Below are 21,170 nucleotides of genomic sequence, written 5' to 3'. Positions count from 1 at the left end.
AATCCCATATGTTTGGAGACTAAATAAAATACCCTTAAACTCTTGAGTTTAAAAAAAAGTCACACATTTCTAATGGTATAGCCATATGGAAAACAGTATGGAGAGCCCTCAAAAATTAAAAATAGGACTATCATGTGATCCAGCAATTCCACTTCTGGTTATAGATACAAAGGAAATGAAATCAGTGTCTCAAAGAGATGTCTGCACTCCCATGTTCATTGCAGCATTACACACAATAGCCAAGATATGGAATCAACCTAAGTATTCATGACAGATGAATGGAAAAAGAAAATGTGATACATATTAACATAGATAGAGAGATAGATATAAATATCATTCAGCATAAAGAAATGTAATATAAATTTATATATATAATACATAATATATATATTGTATATATATAATTCAGCCTTAAAAAAGATGGAAATCACATCTATTAGAATGGCCAAAATCCAGAACTCTGACAACACCAAATGCTGGTGAGGATGTTGAGCAACAGAAACTCTCATTCATTGCTGGTGGGAATGCAAAGTGGTAACAGACATTTTGGAAAACAGATTGGCAGTTCATTACAAAACTAAATACACTGTCATCATATGATCCAGCAATTAATGCTCCTTGGTATTTACCCAAAGGAGCCGAAAGCTTATGTCTATACAAAAACATGCACACGGACGTTTATAGCAGCTTTATTCATAATTGCCAAGTCTTAGAAACAACCAAGTGGTACATCCAGACACTGGAATATTTTTCAGCCCTAAAAAGAAATGAGCTATCAAGTATGAAAAGACATGGAGGAACCTTAAATGCATATTACTAAGTGAAAGAAGCCCATAGAAAAAGCCATATACTGTATAATCCCAATATATGACATTCTAGAAAAGACAAAATTGTGGAGACAACAAAAAGATTGGTATTCGCCAGGGGGTTGGGAAGGGGGCACAGGAGATTTATAGGGCAGTGGAAATACTCTGTATGCTACCATAATGATGGATGCATGTCATTATACCTTTGTCCAAACCCATAGAACATACAACGCCAAGAGTGAAACCTAAGGTAAAATTGTGGACTTTGGGTGATTATGATGTGTCAATGTAGGTTCATCAGTTGTAAAAATGGACCACTGTGGTGGGGGATGTCCATAATGAGGGAGGCTGTGCATGTGTGGGGCAGAGGGTATATGGGAAATCTCTACATCTTCTTTTCAATTTTGCTGTGAATCTTAAACTGCTCTAAAAAAATAAAAGCTTAACTAAAAGAAAAGTAAAAAAAAAAAAAAGGAACTCCTGTCATATACTACAACCTGGGTGAACATGGAGGACATTATGCTAAGTGAAATAAGCCAGACACAGAAAGACAAATACTACACGATCTCACTTACATGTGAAAACTAAAAACATCAGTCATAGACGCAGAGAGTGTAATGGTAGTTGCCAGGGCCTGGGAGGTGGGGGAAATGAGATGTTGGACAAAGGATATGAAGTTTGAGCTATGCAGGATGAATAAATTCTGGAAATCTAATGTACAGCCTGGTGATTATTGTTAATAATACTATATTGTGTACTTGCAATTTGCTAAGAGAGTAGATCTTAAAGGTTCTCTCATACACACACACACACACACACACACACACACACACACACACAAAAGATAACTAAGATAACTATGTGAGGTGATGGGTACGTTGATAAGCTTGATTGTGGTAATCATTTCACAATGCATACATATGTCAAAACATCACATTATAAATGTAAATATAATTTTTACTTGTCAATTATACCTCAATAAAGCTAGAGACAAAAAGTCACACACTTCTAACCAACAGAGTATAGAAAGAAAGAAAAAAAGACTTTATAGCAGAAGAATCTGGCAGACACCCCCTGAACCAAGTAATCAAGGTTAACATCAAAAATAAGTCCTGTTTAAAAAGACAAAAGCTCTAATTTGAAAAGATACATGCACCCCAATGTTCACAGCAGCTATGGGCTATTTACAATAGCCTAGACATGGAAACAACCTAAGTGTCCATCAACAGATGAATGGATAAAGAATATGTGGTACATATATACAATGGAATATTACTCACCCATAAAAAAGAATGAAATATTGCCATTTGCAGCAACGTGGATGGACCTAGAGATTATCATACTAAGTGAAGTAAGTCAGACAGAGAAAGACAAATATCATATAATATCACTCATACATGGAAACTAATTTTTTTAAAATGATATAAATGAACCTATTTACAAAACACAAACAGGCTCACAGATTTCAAAAACAAACTTATGGTTACCAAAGGGGAAAGGGGAAGGAGGGATAAATTAGGAATATGGGATTAACAGATACACACTACTATATATAAAATAGATAAACAACAAGTTCCTACTGTACAGCACAGGGAACTATATTCAATATCTTGTAATAACCTATAATGGAAAAGGATTTGAAAAAGAATATATATATATACATATATATAAATATATATACAATATATATAACTGAATCACTTTGCCATACACCTGAAACTAACACAATATTGTAAATCAACTATAGTCCAGTAGAAAAAAGAAGTTCTGTTGATATCATGTGCCCCAATACGATGTGACAAGAAGGGCACATCACCTCTGTGGTATTCTTCCCCAAAATCCATAATATTAGTCTTTTCATGAGAATCAATCAGACAAACCCAAATTGAGAGACCCTCCACAAAATATCTGAAAATTACTATTCAGAAGTGTCAAGGTCATGAAAGACCAGGAAGGACTGGGAAACTGTCCCGGATTGGAGGAGACAAAGGAGATATGACAACTAAAGGAAGGGAAGGAGTGAGGGAGGGAAGAGAAGAAGAAAGAAGTAGAAAAGGAAGATGGCAAAGGACTTTCCCATCATCAGGAAGATATGAAGACTTCTGGGCTAAATTCTTATTCCCATTTCATCTTTGTTATTTCCTTGATGCGCAACTGGAATCCCACGTAGCCTCCTGCCCTGTACTCCTCCCCCAAGAAAAGAAAAAAACAGAATTTGCCAAAGGAAATATAGGCATCTGTCCCTGTAACTAGAAATCCTAAAACTACACTTGGAATATGCAGCCATGCTATCCCCTCTTTCTGTACAACCGTTAATATAGGTATTATGCTATAGATAATATTACCTGAATCATGTGCACTAATTAATTATTCTTTTACTAAGTTATGAATTCTAATGATTCCTTCAGTTCTCTGATATCTCATTTCGATCTTAGGTGAACTATTGCTTATTGTAAAAATCCTGGGGTGGTTCACAGAAGCCTAAACTGCAAACCTTTTAACAGGGCCAAATACATTGTTATTCAAATTATTGTATGCTAATTTAATACCCCAACAATATTTCTATATGTTTGAAGTTTTATGCTATGAAACTTTAGTGATTGATAATACTAGGATGATTGCAATTTACCAGAATTTGACAGCAATCAGTTTTTATTGAGCATGTATTATGTGCTAGGGTCAACTAGGTCTAACAGACTGAAAGAGAGATATGATCTCTGTCTTCTTGGAGCTTAGAGTCTAGAGAAGGAAACAAACATAAATAAGGAAACAAACATAAATAAGGAAACAAATAAAATTGATAATTACAAATTATTGTAAGTGCAATAAAGGAAGAGTGCTTTGATAAGAAAAACCAGTCCAGGGGGCTGGAGGAGGGGAGCTGATTTCAATGGAGTCTTCAGAGAAAAGCCTCTTTGAGGAGGTGACCTCTCCTATTTTTCTTCCCCCCAAATACTGCAGTAGGTATAAAACTGTACTACACACATTTAAAAGATGGATAAGAAACAAGTTGAGAATTTAAAATATTAGGATACCTAAAGATATTAGGACTTGCTAAAATAAGTTCTTAGTTTCCTGGCATTCACAATAAAAAATAAAAACCATTTGTGTTGTATAGTTCCTATCTCTCAAAGAAAGAAAACATACTGAGTCATCCAAAGAGACTAATATGTCTCTGACACTAGTTTCAAGAAGGAATTTATCATATGATTCTTTATATAAGGAACATCAAATAAACTAATAAACTATGATTTTCCTGTGTTCTTTTGTAGAAGATACCAGAATGTTCTTCAAATGTACATTCTCGGTATTGACCCACTATAAAGCACAAGATAATACAGTCTAGGTACCGACTTTCTGGTGATATAACCAAATGCAGTGACTGAAAGAGACCAGTAAATGGATGCCATTTAGACCCTCTCAAGTACCAGCTAACAACCGAACATAAGTATTCTGAATGGCAAAATTTAATAGCTGAATTTTCTTTCTGCTGACTATCTACTGGGATGACATCATGTATCACTGATTGAAGAGAAATCCATACACTTCAGATAGAATATATAAAGGGATTTTCAACATTTTGTGATGAACAATTTAGTAGCTAACCTTCCATTCTTGTTGAAGCAAAATGACACAGAAGCAAGCTATGCTGGTATCAGCAAAAGGATCAAAATGTTTCTCAATGAACAACAACAAAATGTTTGAACCTGTTTAAGCATATGGCCAAGTATTTGGCTGAGACCACAGAATTCGACATCATAAAGCACAAAGAAATTATTTTGCCCCCCACCAAAAAAAACCCTAAGTATTTCTATTACCAGCTGGCCACACTGACGACAAAAAAAAACTTCACATGGACTTTACTGTACTGAGAATTTCTTTCCAAACAGAACTACATCATCATGAGTCTTCCCAGATGATTTATCAGCAAATGCACCATGTAGTTGAATGAACTAAGCTTTTATCTGGATTTATTTAATAAAGTCCACTTAGAAATTAGACAATGACTACTAAATATAATGATTTTTGTTTCAGCATAATTGATGCTAGACTGTTCTTTCTGGTAACAAGCCTCCAAAAGGTTAGGCTGGATCTTAATAAAGCAAATACAATCATTAGCCCAGAAGAGGGTGCTTCCCTTCCTTCCCATGTGCACTGATAAGTGGGCATGCATCCAATCCATCCACTCTATCCACTAGCTATACAGGAAGTATAGAATTTTGAACAAATTAGAACTGTTCTTCAGGGAAACTGTGTTTGAGTTAATAGGGCAAAGAAATTAGCCATTACAAGTGCTGATGGATTCTTTATGTCTCTTCTCCCCAGATAATGAGAATATGAATGCTGGGATGCTTGGAGGACCAGTCAACTAGAAGTATGACATGGGCTAAAATAAGCTTCTCTTCACCCAGGGAAGCTCTCCATTGACCAGAAGTAGAAGGGAGGGGAAAAGACAAAATGGATTATGAACTGTGGCCTACTTCACCAAGTTCATTTGGCCTACATAGATTTCTCCTAATGGCCTAAGAGCATCAGATAAGCAAAAGGAAAAGGAAACACACTCTCCTTATGACTTTTGAGTGGTTTGTTCTCCTTTTGAGTGGCAGTTTTAGACTGTCTTCTCTTAGGGACAGAGAATTGATTTTCCATTTTTGTGGTCTCTACTCAAATCATCTAGTAGTATGTACACAACATATGCTCAGTAAATATGGTTGACTAACAATAGGACTGTTCTATTGGTTTCATTTTACACATAGTACATAATATGGTACCTTGCAGTAGGCACTCAAAAATATGGATCAAATGAATGTATATAAGACCAGTGTATCACAACCAGACTTCTTTTTGTTTCCCACTTATGTATACTAAAGAACATAAGAAAGTCAAAAATTCCTCTCAATACATTTTTATGTAGCAAATTTTACAAGGGTTATATGTTATTACTATAAGATTTTGTTATGAGTCATAAGTACCTGAAATTTTAAGAATGCTCCTAGAATTTCTTCTCTTTTCTAACTGTACTCTTTTCCCTAAGTATTCTCAACCAACCCACTCCATTAAATATTATGCAAAGGTAAAAAAATCTCCCAAATGTTTAGTCCTGTCCTCATGTATCCAGTTGTCTACTTGACATCTCCACTTGGAGTTCAATAGGCAACTCAAATTTAATCTTTCCAAATCTAGGCTCTGGACTCTTCTTACCCCAAACTCACTTCTCCCCAACCTGCTCCACTTCTGTAAATGGTACCACCATCTCATCAAGCCAAAGACTGGAGGAGGCATCCTTGATTCCTCTCTTACCCTCACACCTCCCATCCAATCCATTAGTAAGTCCTACTGATTCTATCACTGTAACATCTCCTAATCCAATCACATCTCTCCATTCTAACCACCACTACCCTCATATAAATCACTACCGCATCTTGCTCAGACTCCAGAACTTTGCTCTATCTTGTTATTCAGGTGACATCTTAAATGTCACCTTCTTAGAGAAGCCTTCTCTGAACACCTGATCTAAAATTGCTCCCAGACTCAAGCACATCACCTTGTTTTATTTTTTTTCTTAGCATTTATCACTACCAGTTAATTTTTTATTTATTTGTTTGTTTATTGGGAAGGGGAGTATTTTCATCTCTCCCCATTAAAATGCACATCCATAAAAGCAGAGACTTGCTCTCTCGTTTGCTGTCATACTTCCACTGTCTACAAGAGAATGTGACACATATAGGTGCTCAATAAATAGTTCTTTAATTAAGAAGTCAATGACTCAATTAGCTAATAAGCCTAAAATGCATTTGAACATGAAAAACAAGCAGAATGCAAAACAACACAGGTTTTTAAGTAAAGTAATATATTCATTGAGACCCAATTTAAATTTTCCAGTTTCCCTCAGCAGTTTTAACCTTAACTTTTAAAGCTAATAATTATTGAACATTTACATATGCCAGGAACTATGGACATTCTTTACACACACCATCTCATTTAGTTTTGTTCAATCCTTGCACAACCTTATGAAGTAGGTACAACTAGCCAAGTGGCAGAGCCAGAATTCAAATACAGATCAGTCTTATCCCAAAGACCTAAGTCCCAACCTAGGTTAGATTGCCTGCTGATACTATGCTCCCTTCAGATGGGCCAGGTTCCCTGGGAACATTCACCCAGGAGAGTAAGGTCAGGGCAGCTTAGCCTCAACTTAGAGCTCACGTCCCTCTCCTGGAAGGTAACAGAGACAGTGTTCACTTGGAGAGCACATGGAGATCAAGTCTTGGCTACACAAGAACATTCTTCCTAGGATACACATCCTGCAAGCACAGCAAGACACTATCCAAAACAGCATTTTCCAAGTTAGTTAATTATTAAATGTCTGAACCTTCTGCAGAACTTATACAATGATTGTTACATGCTTTCTAAGATTCAGGTCTACAAAGTTAAACATTTCTTTTACTGTACAGAAGGACCTAGTTCTCGTAAAGGTCAAGTGAGCTAGTGCATATCTCTCTTTGAAAAAAAACGTGAGATATTTCACAGAATGTGCATTATTTATACAATAACAAAATTCTGGAAATGGAAAGGAACTAAGAAATGACCTCTTATTTCACAAAAGTAGAAAAGGAGGCACAGAGAGGTAAAGTGACTTGTGGCTGCAGGGCTAGTAGCTGATAGAATGAAATTACATCATTTACCAAATTTAGTTCTCAATATGTAACTGAGCAATAACCCTTTCAGTCATTTTTCCTGAGTTAATATTCACGACTTCAAACTTTCAAGATTATGCCAAGCTTATGATATTGATGTGCACATATTTTTTTCAAGACTTTATATTTTGTTTAAAACATTTCAGGTTACCAATCTCTCATGTAATAAGCAATGGACATCATGTCTCCTTCATGTCTCTGGGGAAAAATAATAGAAAAATTATTATATATTCTTGGTAAATAAACTCTTCAAACATTGATTGTCACAGATGCAACTGGTGGAAGGCGTTTATAGTTGGCTCCAATTTCAGCAGGAAGTAATTGAAAGCTACTTTGAAGACTCTCCTCCATTACATGTGCTTTTTTTCTCTGCAGTTACTTTCTGAGTTACAACTATAATTTTACTCCCAGTTCAAAATGGCCCAACAGTTCAACAGTGGTTCAAGATGATCCACTAGTGCCAAACTGAATTGAACTCTTCGCTGTCTACTTTTATGTGTTTCACACAGTTATCCTGATTCTCTAAGTTCTCAAACTTCATACAACATCAGAATCACCAGGAGGAAAGCAGAGCGCTGGGTCCTGACCCCAGATTCTCTGATCCAGTAGACCCGGGATGGATGGGGCTCAAGATTTTGCATTTCTAACAGGTTCCCAGGTGATGCCGTCTGGAGACCACTGTTTTAAATTATGTGATAAACACATTTCCATCAAGATTAAGCAGTATTGAAATTACTTGAGATGGATTTTTATAATCCTAGATTAATCCTAGAACACAGGGAATGGTGAGTTGAAATCCAGATGACAGATCCATGTCTTCCATAAAAATGAATATTCAAAACCTTCTTGCTGAACTCTTTCACTCAGAGAACAGAACTGTGAGTTATTTTTAGAGACTCCCATGAAAATTAGTTATCAACTGCTGATTAGTCCTTTGAAAAATAATGAGTGTTATTGTTGCAGGTAAGATTCTATTAAGGATTTTCCATTTCATAATTCTTCATCATACTGAACAAAGAATTTTTACTCCTGTGCAGTCCAGACCTGGTTCTGTTGCTTAGCAGTGCGCTCCACGAACCTTTACAGTATTGTGTTTTCCTCTTCAAATAGGGACAGTGTGCCACAGGTACTTTTTAACTTCACCAGAGTGCTCCCATAAAAAAAAGGATTAATAATCATTTTGTATTTAATCTAGCAGACAAAAATTGTCAAGATGAGAAGCTTTCTTTTAGGATGTTTTAAAATGCACTGTGCTCTCTTCAAAGTGAAGCTCTTTGAAAAAAAAAAGTGAAGCTCTTTGATTCACAATCATTGCAGTAACTTCTAGAGGGATTATCTCGCCGACAAAGAACCATCAATCCATCAGTACATATTGTAGAGTGCCTCATCTGTGTTCAGCTGTGGGCTGGGCAAGTGGGAGATTCAAAAGACATGTAAAAGAATATCTTTAGACACATTTTGTACATTGTAAATGTGCAGGTTTAGATATTAAGACAGTTATCTCCTTCATAAGATCAATGATGCATAAGAGAGATACGATTAACTTAGAAGAAACTGTAGCAAACTAAATGATGAGGCAGTCCACCAAAAGCCTTTTAAGAATTCAGAGAGGGTAGAAACTAACAATAAGGAAAGCTGGCATTTATCGAGTGCTTCCTATATGCTTGGCACTTCAAATGCATTATCTCTTTTAATTGTCAGCAACAGTCCTGTGAAGTCAGAATTATTATTATCCTCATTTTCAGATGAGAACACTAAGGCTTAAAGGTTAATTAGCTCGTGAGTAAACAAACCCAGATCTGGGTTAAGTAAAGGAGAGCTTCATCGAGTGTGGCTACACAAAGACCCACCCATCATGCTGCCCTTTTCCCTGGTGTCTCTCTGCATTATTCATAAATGCAGGGCTTAATTCCAGGCCAGTGTTCCTCTGGGAAAAGACTTAAGCTTTAATTCATGCCTATAAACCTTTGTGGATGAATACCTATCCTTTCCGCCCTTTCAGCCAACAGAAAGTCCTCTGAACAGGGTAAAGGAAGGAGGATTTCTTTTTATGTATATTATCTTTGAACAATGAGTTCTGTAGTGTGATACATGATTTGTATAGAAATAAGTATGTTGATCTGTAAAAGCACAGGCTGTTTTCATACTAGCAAAGTCACATCAACCTTCCAGATTTGAATTGTTCAGCATCTCTATCCAAACAACTTTTCTCCTCAGTTGCATTAATAACGCCTGAGCCTATTCTGATGAAACTTTTAAAATTCAACTGTTCCTTGAATTTTATCTCCAGCCCTGTCTTAAAGTGCCCCAGACTCTTCAAATAACAGTATATAATTTCACCCCTGACCCTTTGCCCCCGTTCACCACACACACTCAGAAAAACACAGCAGGACAAGCAGTCGTGTTTTCAGGAGGCTTTTGAAATGGAGGATAGACTGGCTGCATCCCCTCACCACCAGACTTGGGGCGAGGGGGAGTGTCAGGGCAAAAGCCAAACTCCAGGCCCAGGACTTTGTCAATTATCTTAAAATGTCTCTGAAAGTGTTGTTCAAAGTAGAGGAAAAAGAGCATAAACGGTTAATATTTAAACTGATTCCTAAGCCCTGCATTGGGAATGAGGAGTCCTAGGTTCTAGAACTGTTTCTGCCCAAGTCCTGAGGTTTTTAGAGTCCATAAAATGTGGGGAAAAGAATGAAAAAACTCTAACACTCTTCAGCACTGTCCAGGATGCAGTGAAGTGCAAACTCTCATACACAGCCAATGCGAGAGTACGTTAGTACAACCTCTCTGGAGAGCACTTTGGCACATGGCACATCCCATCCTAGAGAAACTCTCTCACATGTGCAAAAAACATGTTCATTGCAGAATTGTTTACAACAGTGAACTACTGGAAACAACTATAGCATCCACCAGGGTAGTAAATAACTAAAACGTGGCACTTTCATAAAATGCGCTATAGCATTTAATAGGAGTAAACTAGTACTATATATTAAGATAGATCTCAAAAATACAACGTTGCATGAGGATAAAAGCAAGTTGCAGAATAATATGTATTATAAGATACCACCGTATAAATCTTAAGGAAATAACCAAACACGTATATAGAAAAATCTGTCTGGTTTATGGTTACTATATATAAGTAAAAATATTTTTAAATGGCTTGGAAGGATATACACCAAATTCACAGTAATGGCTGCCTCTAAAGAGAGTGTGGAATTTGATTGGGGGTGGAGGATAAAGAGTACTTCATTCTTACCTAAAATGTCCCAGTTCTTTAATTTAAAAAAAAAAAGGCTTCGAAAAAACGAAATATTAACAATGATTTGTTCTGAAATTAACTGAAGTTCGTTACAGTATTCTGTGTTTTCCTGTATTTAAAAACACAGGCTTCATTAAAAAATGAGAGACAAAGAGCTAAGAGCTGCCCTTTCCAGCTCTGAATTTTAGAGTTGGATAATTAGGAATGTCATGCGTTTCCATCAGAGGCTCAATATGGACCTAATTCTGGTTGATGTAGGAGGTGCCGGAAGTCACCTTGCTCTGGCCTATGTATTCCCACTGAAGCAAATGGGTGAGCTTCAGGGAAGCCTTGAAGTCCCTTCTAGCAAGGTGGTCTTCCTGAGCATGAGACATGGATACTCACACACCACCTCATGCTCTGATCAGAAGGACCCCACGCTTAGTTTAATGCTCTACTGTCACTGTCTTGAAATTCATAATATTTCATCTTTGAACTTGTGTTTTATAAGTGAAATCTAATGGGACGATAGAGTGTGCATGTGAACAGATGAGACACGCACAGTATGCATGCTCATGGTTCCTTGCTGTCCCATTCACGCAAAACTTCAGACCCACGATGTGTGGAAATTTAGTGAGACTCAAAGCAAATATAATATTACGAAAGTTGCCAGCTTCCATAGAGTGCTGATAGAAAGTGTGCATATTAAGAAGTGAAATAAAAACAATTGAGTTAGTTCAGTTTTGTGCAGCATTTCCACGGTTATGATAAGAACAAAACACATATGCATGTAGGAGATACGAAATGTAAGTTGCGTGATTTCTGTGATTCCACACATGAATTAAATGCTCCGATGTTTGCTTTTAAAACTGGCATTGCATGATGTAAAGATGAATGGTAAGATTTATGCTAATAATTCAAGATTTTCTTTACTTAGAAAGACATTAAATAGCACACAAAAAATATCATGACATGTTGAGAGAGATTGTGAAAGAAGGAAAAGGCTTTATATTTTGACAAATTTACTGGCACCTTTTTTCTGGCTTTTTGAACAAAGGGACCTGCATTTTTATTTTGCCCTGAGCCCTGTAGATCATGTAGCCAGCCCTACTTTTTGGCTTGAACATATGATATGCCTAAGAGAAATTGTCATCAAGCAACTGAGTAGTTGCCTGGACAGTTCCTGCAGCAAAGCCGGGGACTGTCTGGAGCTCAAATCTCAACACAGCCTGTTCTTTGTGTTCCCAGGAGCCCAGGATTGACTGATAACTTTGCAGAGGTGGCTCTTAACCCAGGTGGACCTCACTCCCAGACAAACAAGGCTTCAGGAACACTTCAGAAATGTGGGTGAGGCACCTCCCTTCACCCAGGGGAAGATAATGGTTAAGAGACCAGACTCTGGAGATTGAAATCCCTCCTCACCACTTAAAAACCATGTGGTGGGGCTTCCCTGGTGGTGCAGTGGTTGAGAATCTGCCTGCCAATGCAGGGGACACGGGTTCGAGCCCTGGTCTGGGAAGATCCCACATGCCGCGGAGCAACTAGGCCCGTGAGCCACAACTACTGAGCCTGCGCATCTGGAGCCTGTGCCCCGCAACAAGAGAGGCCGCGATAGTGAAACGCCCGCGCACCGCGATGAAGAGTGGCCTCCGCTTGCCACAACTAGAGAAAGCCTTCGCACAAAACGAAGACCCAACACAGCCAAAAATAAATAAATAAATAAATAAATAAATAAATAAATAAATAAATAAATAAATAAATAATCCTTCCCTCTACTTAAAAAAAAAAAAAAATGTGGCTTTGGGCAAGTAAATTAATTCCTTGGTGCCTCAGTTTCCTTATCTGTAATATGGGCTAATAATTGAATAGGGTTGTTGTGAGGATTTAAGGAGCTGTGCCTGATATGTAGGAAGCCTTCAATAACTGTTGCCATGATAAGCATCCCAAGGCCCCTCTTCTTACTTGGGTCTTCAGTGACTGAAGGGTGGTGCATGAGGTAGTTTAGAGCAGGGGCAATGTAGCCACATTAAGTTCAAGTCCAGCTCTGTAGGTGGCTCATCATGGTTCAGGCAGGTTTCTTAACTTGTCCCTAAACTAAATTTCTGTCCTCAAGACCCAATTTAATGGAACCTCAAACCATGAAAGTCTTGATTAACAGCTGGTAGCAGGCCCTGAAGGTAAGGATGGAAGAAAAAGGAGACCCCAGTAAGGAAATAAAACTGCCATCTCAAATTGGAGCACAGAACCCACTTCCCCAACATTGTTTTATGAGAGAGCTAACTTCTGGAAAGCTTGATTCTAATTCTAGTCACTGTGTTATAATCAGCTCAAGATCTGCCTCATATGACACCAAAAGCACAAGCAACAAAAGCAAAAATGGACACATGAGACTACCCAGATTTAAAGACCTCTATGCAGCACGAGAAACAATCAACAGAGTGAAAAGGCAACCTACGGAATGGGAGAAAATACCTGCAGACCATATATCTGATAGACGGTTAATATCCAGAATATACAAAGAACCCCTGAAAGTCAGTAACAAAATAAACAAATAGCCCAGTTTTTTTTAAAATGGGCAAAGTACTTGAACAGACAAATCTCCAAAGAAGATATACAAATGTCCAATTTGAAAAGATACATGCAACCCAATGTTCATAGCAGCATTATTTACAATTGGTAAGATATGGAAATGTCCATCAACAGATGAATGGATAAAGAAGATGTGATATATATATATATACACAATGGAATACAATATGTACACATACATATATATGTATATGTATATATGTATATACACACACACACACACAGTGGAATACTACTCAGCCATAAAAAAGAATGACATTTTGCCATTTGCAGCAACATGGATGGACTTGGAGGGCATTATGCTAAGTGAAATAAATCAGATAGAGAAGACAAATACTGTATGATATCACTTATATATGGAATCTAAAAAATACAACGAACTAGTGAATATAACAAAAAAGAAGCAGACTCACAGATATAGAGGACAAACTAGTGTTTACCAGTGGGGAGGGAAGAGGGGCAATATAAGGGCGGGGGTACAAACTAATGGGTGTAAGATAGGCTACAAGGATGTATTGTACAACGGGGGGATATAGCAAATATTAATAACTGTTAATGGAGTGTAATCTTTAAAATTGTATTAAAAAATTTTTTTTAATTAAAATCAGAAAAAAAAGAAAAAATTGGCAAAGGACTTGAACAGACATTTCTCCATAGAAGATGTACAAATGTCCAACAGGCATATGAAAAGATGCTCAAGGTCACTAACCATGAGAAAAATGCAAATCAAAACCACAATGAGATACCACTTCACATTCATGGGATGGCAACTCTCCAAAACACAGAAAATACAAGTGCTGGTGAGAATGTGGAGAAATTGGAATCATTGTGCACTGTTGGTGGGAATGTAAAATAGTTCAGCCGCTATGGAAAACAGCATGGAGGTTCCTCAAAAAATTAAAAATAGAACTACCATACGACCAGCAATGCCACTTCTGGGTATATATGAAAAGAAGTGAAAACAGGATCTCAAAGAGATATGTGCACATCCGTGTTCATTGCAGCACTATTCGAAATAGCCAAGAGGTGGAAGCAACCCAAATGTCAATGGCAGAGGGATGGATTAACAAAATGTGATATTTGCATACAATGCCATATTATTCAGCCTTAAAAAAGATGGAAATCCTGTCACACACTACAACATAGGTAAACTTTGAAGACATTATGCTAAGTGACATAAGCCAATCACAGAACAGAATACTGTACTTACCTGATGTATCTAAAGTAGTCAAATGCATAGAAACAGAACGCTGACTGTCGTTACCAAGGGCTGCTGGGGAAGGGGAAATGGGGAGCTGTTGGTTCGATGGGTACAGAGTTTTAGTTTTACAAGATGAAAAAGTTCTAGAGATCTGTTGCACAACAATGTGCTTATAATTAACACTACTGTACTGTATACTTTAAAACAGGGGTCCCCAACCCCCAGGCCGCAGACCAGTACCAGTCCACAGCCTGTTAGGAACCGGGCCGCACAGCAGGAGGTGAGTGGTGGGTGAGCGAATGAAGCTTCATCTGCCGCTCCCCATCGCTCCCCATCACTAGCATTACCTCCCGAACCATCCCCACTCCCAACCCTCCCACCCCCTTCCCCCAATCCGTGGAAAAATCGTCTTCCACAAGACCAGTCCCTGGTGCCAGAAAGGTTGGGGGCCAATGCTTTAAAATGCTTAAGGTAGGAAATTTTATGCTACAGTGATAAATTTCTCAAAAGCATGATCCATGAAAAAAAAAAGTTGGACTTCATTAAAATGAAAGCTTTTTGTTATACAAATAAAGTTGAAATTAAAAAAAAGAACAAGTGAAGTTATATATGAAAGAAGTAATTCATATATACCACGTATAACAGTGCCTGGCGTATAGGAAGCCTGAATAAATAATGATTGTGTTGTTTTGTTACCAGCAAGATTCATACTGTAGTTTGTGTTCAAGTGATGAAGCAGTTCCATGGGTTAGAACAACACTTTCCTGAAATGATTAAAACGTAGTCTGAGAATTTCTTTAAAATGGTGTTTAAAAGCTCCATTTGCAGGCATCTAAACTAGAGAATACTCTTTCAAATGCACATGAGATATTGATAAGAAAGTTTATTTCATTACTGATTCACAGCAGCCCCAGAAAAAGTAGAGGAATAGCCTATCTATATGTGACTAAATCTCAAAAACATGTGCTAACAACAAGATTGCAAATTTTAGAAGAACACTATGAAGTGCGTTTAAAACATACATATAACAATTCTATGTATACACACTCACCTATGTAGTAAGCATTGCAAAATATATATGATGACACTCATCAATTTCAGGATAGATATTACTTCCGGATGAGGAAAAAATAAAGGGTTGAAGGATGGAACTTAACCTGTAACTATTGCATTTTATTTCTAAAAATTAAAAAAAAAAAAAAAAGAGTAAGGGGGAGCTATCTAAAACAAAGCTTACTTGTATTTCATTTGAGTAGTGGATATACGGATGTCCGTTATAGTATTTTCTGTGTCTTCTGTATGTTTAATATGTTTCATAATTTAGAGTGTTAATATTAATTTTCATATGCATTTTTGTTATTTAGTAAAACTCAAAAGTCACCCCTCTTGAAAGCCTTCCTGGAATGCTCTGGAAGTCGCACTCCCTGGGTTCCCATAGCACCTAGTTCACAGTCCTCTATTGTCAGTTATTTTTTTACGACTCAGGTGTAAACTGAGGTGTAAGTTCTCAATTGCAATGACTGATGCTTAGTTACCTTCATATCTTATTCAAAGCCGAAGGCCAGAGAGGCTACATTAGTATATGTTTAATAAATACTTAGGCAATAAAGTAATGAAGCCAAATTGCATATTCTATAAGTGCTGATGAAGTGTGATAAGGTTGCTAATAAAAATGAGGAAAGATATTAATACAAAGGAAGGTATAGTCATGGGACAATACACCTGAGAAGTCCAATTTGTTCATCAAATCCTCAGAAGCCTAGATCTCAGTCTGCCTTAGCCCAGGCTGCCATGACAAAATACCATAGACTGGGTGCCTTAAACCTACGACATTTATTTCTTGCAGTTCTGGAGGCTGAGAAGTCCAAGATTGAGGTGCTGGCCAATTGGATTCCCAGTGAGAGCTCTCTTCCTGGCCACTTTTTCATTGTGTCCTCACATAACAGAGCATTCTGCTGTCTCTTTCTCTTCTTATGAGGGCACTAATCCCATCATAAGGACCCACCTTCGTGATCTAGCCTAACCCAAAGGCCCCTTCTCCAAATACCATGACATTGAAGGTTAGGGCTTCATCATATGAATTTGGGAGTACGGGGTGGAGGAGGAGGGACACACAAACATTCAGTCCATAACATCAGTCCTAACTTAATCCTCCACCTCTGAACATTATATCAAAGTGAGCAGGCAAGGCCTGGGCTCTGGGGATGACTACCCACGCTCAGAGACTCTGTCTGGGTGAGGCAAGGAGAGGACAGTGGTGGCAGAATCATATGGCTCTTTTCTTACCAGCGCATTTCTCTAATCTCTTCATACACCTGAGTGCCAATGAATTTTAACACTTAACACTTTGTAATTCACTCATTAATTCTCATCAGCTTGTCATTGATTGCTCTCATCTCTGGATGATGGAGGATTATAGAACTTTGCAGTCAATTACTGAATTTCATAATCAATTACACAACCTTGAACAGTCCATATCTCCTTCAGGCAAAAGTCATTTCAATGTTTAATTATTGAAAAATCCCAGTAAAGCTAAGAAAGAGCGATTTGATGCATTCATTCCCTACGGTTTATTTTTTTAAAAAGCAGACCATAAAAACTGTTAGATTTAGATAAATTATTGTAAAATCAATTTAATTGCATTATCAATAATTACACATCTAAATAACTGTTTTCACAGGAAGGTTGGTTATGGTAACGTAACTAGGTAGTTGGTTATTTTTTTTTTTTATTGGAGTATAATTTCTTTACAATGTTGTGTCAGTTTCTGCTGTACAACGAAGTGAATCAGCTATATGTATACATGTATCCCCTCCCTCTTGGACCTCCCTCTCACCTACCCAATCCCACCCATCTAGGTTATCACAGAGAGCTGAGCTGAGCTCCCTGTGCGGTGTAGCAGGTTCCCACTAGCAATCTATTTTACACGTGGTAGTGTATATATGTCATTCCTAATCTCCCAGTTCATCCCGCCCTCCCCTTCCCTGCCTGTGTCCACAAGTCTCATTTGTAGAGACGTGGATGGACCTAGAGTCTGTCATGCAGAGTGAAGTCAGAAAGGGAAAAACAAATATCTTATATTAATGCATATATGTGGAATCTAGAAAATGGTACAGATGAACTTATTTGCAGGGCAGGAATAGAGACGCAGAGGTAGTCAGTTATTGATGGACCAAAGGGTGCATAATTATTCATCATCTTGGAAGATGATGCTAATATATGACTGTGCTGATGTAGATCATTAACCACATAAAAAAGGAAGCCTGGTTCATTTATTTAAGGCTCCATTAGAAGGCTGTTCTTAACTTCTGTCCCTAAACCAAAAAAAAAAAAAATTCCTTTTTTATTTTTAATCAAGAAATTTTAAAACTTGCACTTTTCTCACGCAAGGTCCTGGGTTTGTAAGACAAATTTCCAAGCCTTCCATTGTCAAAAGAAGCTTACAGCAGTGCCCCCTACACACAAACACTTATTCAGTTCCCATAAACCTCAGGATTCAAACTGATGACTTACCATATTAATTCTTCAACAATAGACCGATATTTCTTTCTATTGCTCTTCAGAATTCTGTAACTCTAGCCTTAAGAGACCTTGACAACTTCTTCTAACTGCAAATTCATTCTAATAATAATTATACAAGGACTCATTCACATAAGGATCTCTGTCAAGGTGAACAGTTCTATAATTAATATCTGGGTTGCTTTATTTCTCCAGGTGATGGATATTTTTCTCCATAGCCCATCAAAGCTCTTTTGGCTTAAATAAGGATGGAATTGTAATAATGGTCATTGTAAAACTGATTCAAAAGCTGACCAATGGAAAATACATTGAACTAGTAGAAAAGTAAGCTGAGTTTTGGATGTAACTGGCTGATATGTCCTGGGAAAATCTCTTATTCTGTTCCCAGGCTGCCTTGAGTCTATATCCCACAACTATCCAGTCTCTAGAGGTCAATTGTACGGTGAACCACTCTCCCACCTGTTCTTACTTATTACTACAAAACACACACCAAACTGTATATAGGTACCTGTATATGTAGGCTTCATTCATCTGACAAGTCTTCATTTGGGGCTGACTATATGGCAGACACAGCCTTGGGCTCTGTAGGGTTCAGAAAGTAAAACACAGTCACTTTTGAAAGGATATGAATATTTGTACAATATGTGAAATAAAACAGCTACTCTCAAATCTTCCTTAATAACAGAAGGCCATTTTTTTGAGGTATTGGGTGTGATAGGCTACATCTGGGTGGTCTAAGCCAAAGGTAGTCTCCCTTCCCTTGCCAGTACCTGGTTTCTGCATATACACATGATGCAATTCTGTCCCTGAGACAAAAGAGTAATCTTCTGGGGAGGAGGGTTCCTGGGAAAGTTTTCCTCTTTCTGAGAAAGGGACCCAAGACAGTAATTCTCTTTGCTTTCTTGCCTTTGGATCTTTTTTGCATACCCCTTGACGCAGTAACTCTCTTTCTAGGTTTTTATCCTAAAGAAATAACCAGAGAGATATGCAAAGATTTACATCCAAGGTTATTCATCCCAGAATTATTTACTACAATGAAAAATTAGAAACAATCATAAACATCGAACAATAAGTTTGCTCAAATAAATTATGGGATATCCACAAGTTATTACATATTCATTAAAAATTGTATTGTAGATGAATAGGAACTTCATGATACATTTGTTAAGAGGGAAAAGCAAGTACAAAAGCAAAATATTTTTGGAAATTATATGTATATGTACATGTGTTGTGTGCTTTGTGTGTGTGTGTGTGTGTGTGTACTGCACATATATTCCCCCTGAAGGGTGGGATGATGGGAGATTTTTATTTTGTTTTTTGGGCTTATTTGAACTTTTCAAAGTTGGTAGCATTAACATTTTTTGATCTTCACACTTAGAAAAAATGTCGTTTAAAAAAAACAAGGCATATTTAGATATTACAATGGAGCAGGAAAGAGAGATGGCTTAACACTAACTAGGGACTGCTAGTCCTGGAAGGTGTGCTGGAGCTGAGTCCTGACATCAGGCAGGATTCTTTGTAGGTAAGGGTAAAGGGATAGTTCAGGCAGAGGGGAAAGCATACATTGAAAAGTGAGGCTTTAGAGAACATGATCCTCTCAGGGAAATGCTCCTGGTTCAGTGTGGTTAGAGGCTAGTGGATGGAGTGTGTGAGGACCCACTGGGAGGTCAGGCTGGAAAGAGCCATTCACCAAGGGCATTGTGCGCCACCTCAGAAACTTGACTTTTACCTTTTAGGTGGTGGGAGGTGACATTGATATGGAGAGTTGTTTACACGGAAAAGCAGACATTTCTGTGAGCCACTTTTTTGTTTTGTGATATTCATTCCGTGCTTTGGAAGGAATCAAACTCCTATTCTTGTCTGCCATCTTTTACGACACCATCCCAAGGTCACTTTATGGACTTTGTTGCATCCCACTTGAAGTACCAATGCACCCGACAATGATTCCTGCCCCTTACCTACTGCAGATATTAGCGTGGTCATCATGCCTGGTGTGGTGCAGAACATGCAGCCCCTAACCCAGTGCCTCATGACACTGGATGGGCAATATTGTTACATTAAACCAATATTGTTTGAGGGCAGTTGGGAAAGGCTATCCTGCCCCCAAGAAGTAAACCATTACCTGATGACTGAAAAGCCAAGCCTTCCTTAGAGACGCATTCTTTTGGGGGGTATGTAAGAAGAAAAGTATGTCTCCACTCCTCCCATGTTCCTTTTTTAAAATGTTATCACAAGTATAGAGCACTGTGGTAAGCATGTTTGGAGTTGGCTGCCCAGCACTGCCTTTCTGGAAACTGCCCCTCCTCCTTATCCTCACAGATATCACATGTGGGTTGGTTCACGGATCAGCATCCAAAACCAGCTGGACTTAACTCAGTTCTCTCAAAGGAATTTGAAATATGAAATGTGTCTTAGTTGCGATCAAGCCGTTCTCTTGAACAGAAGAGGGGTCAACTTGGTTGCTTTTGCTGGTGGCCATTTTCCACTGTGATGAATAAGAAGGCAGAGAAAGCTGGTGTGCAGCAAGGGAAATAAATGATGCCGGGGGGTAGGGGGAAGCAGACTCAAGATATGGTGTATTAGTGTAGACTAACTACTGTAAGAAACAATCCCAAATCTCAGTGACTGCACACAATACAAGTTTATTTCTTGTTCACACAAAGTCCAACACTAATGTTTTTGGTTGGGTGGCTCTCCCATGCAGCTTTCCCCAAGTGGTGACTCAGGGACCCAGGATGTTTTCATCTCATCTCATGTCTCCACAGTCTTGTGGTTTCAAGAGTCCCTGGGCATCATTCTACCCCATCCCAATACTGAAGGGAGGGAACATAGAAAATCACATGGGACATTTTGTAACCAGGCCTAGAAGAGGCCTATATCACTTCTTCCCACAGTCACATAGTTCCACCTAGAAGTAAGGAGGGCTTGGAAATACAACTTAACTGGGCGTTATGAAGGAGAGCAGAAGATACTGTTGAACACTAGAAGGATCTCCAAGAGGAAGAGAACCTCTTGATTTCCCACAGGCCCTCAATCTTGCCTTATATGAGACTTGGGCAAACCCAGTATCCTTACTCAAGCTAGCTCAAGTAGGTTTCTACTGTTTATAACCCAAGGAAAAG

At 38.1% G+C, this 21,170-nt stretch overlaps 1 protein-coding gene across 1 annotated transcript in view; it reads right to left on the bottom strand.

The window, feature by feature from the left end:
* CRADD (CASP2 and RIPK1 domain containing adaptor with death domain) overlaps positions 1–21,170 on the bottom strand; it is a 260,459-nt gene that overhangs the window by 183,164 nt on the left and 56,125 nt on the right. The window contains exon 2 of the mRNA XM_068560652.1: positions 18,557–18,630. The gene's annotated coding sequence lies outside the window, so the exon portion shown is untranslated. The remainder of the gene's footprint in view (positions 1–18,556; positions 18,631–21,170) is intronic.

The sequence above is a fragment of the Eschrichtius robustus genome, chromosome 13 (assembly GCF_028021215.1).
Source record: "Eschrichtius robustus isolate mEscRob2 chromosome 13, mEscRob2.pri, whole genome shotgun sequence".
NCBI lineage: Eukaryota > Metazoa > Chordata > Mammalia > Artiodactyla > Eschrichtiidae > Eschrichtius > Eschrichtius robustus.
Note: the sequence above shows the minus strand (reverse complement) of the source record. Positions and strands in the feature narration are given on the sequence as shown.